At 32.6% G+C, this 485-nt stretch overlaps 1 protein-coding gene across 1 annotated transcript in view; it reads right to left on the bottom strand.

Moving 5' to 3' along the window:
- The window catches only part of LOC116699375 (receptor-type tyrosine-protein phosphatase N2), a gene marked incomplete at its 3' end in the record, with an annotated part of 318,251 nt that overhangs the window by 158,871 nt on the left and 158,895 nt on the right, over positions 1 to 485 (bottom strand).

Here is a 485-nt window from a genome sequence, read left to right as displayed (position 1 = left end):
TGGTAAAAATCAAGAGTGACATTTGGTTTACAATTTTGTTTATAAAAGTGGGTCCAGCTGCTTTTAATTGTCAAGTAAATGAAGGCACTCCTTTCATATTGTTTTAGATCAGCCACTGGGTCCAACAGTAAGTTACATTTAGAGGCTGCAGGTGTATGGTCATTCATACATGTGTGAGATTGGTTGCCATGGTTATAAACTAACTGGATGTCACTTGTCACTTGTACTGTGTTAGGCAGATTGATTCTGTTAGCACTTGATTCTTTACCAAGTTTGATCTTTAAACTTTGTTACAAAAGTAAAGCACTTGTTTAAGAAATTACAAGGTGTATCTGGGCCAAGTACACCGTAATAATTTTTAAGATGATAAAATACATTCAGAATAAAAATACAAATGTCAAGGTAATGCATAATTCATACCAGATTCAAATGGTTTTAAGACTTTAATTTTAACATTGTAAACTAAATAACAATGGTTGAGGTTT

The sequence above is a fragment of the Etheostoma spectabile genome, chromosome 12 (assembly GCF_008692095.1).
Source record: "Etheostoma spectabile isolate EspeVRDwgs_2016 chromosome 12, UIUC_Espe_1.0, whole genome shotgun sequence".
Taxonomy (NCBI): Eukaryota; Metazoa; Chordata; class Actinopteri; order Perciformes; family Percidae; genus Etheostoma; species Etheostoma spectabile.
The sequence above is the reverse complement of the archived record's forward strand: the minus strand, read 5'-3'. Positions and strand labels throughout refer to the sequence as shown.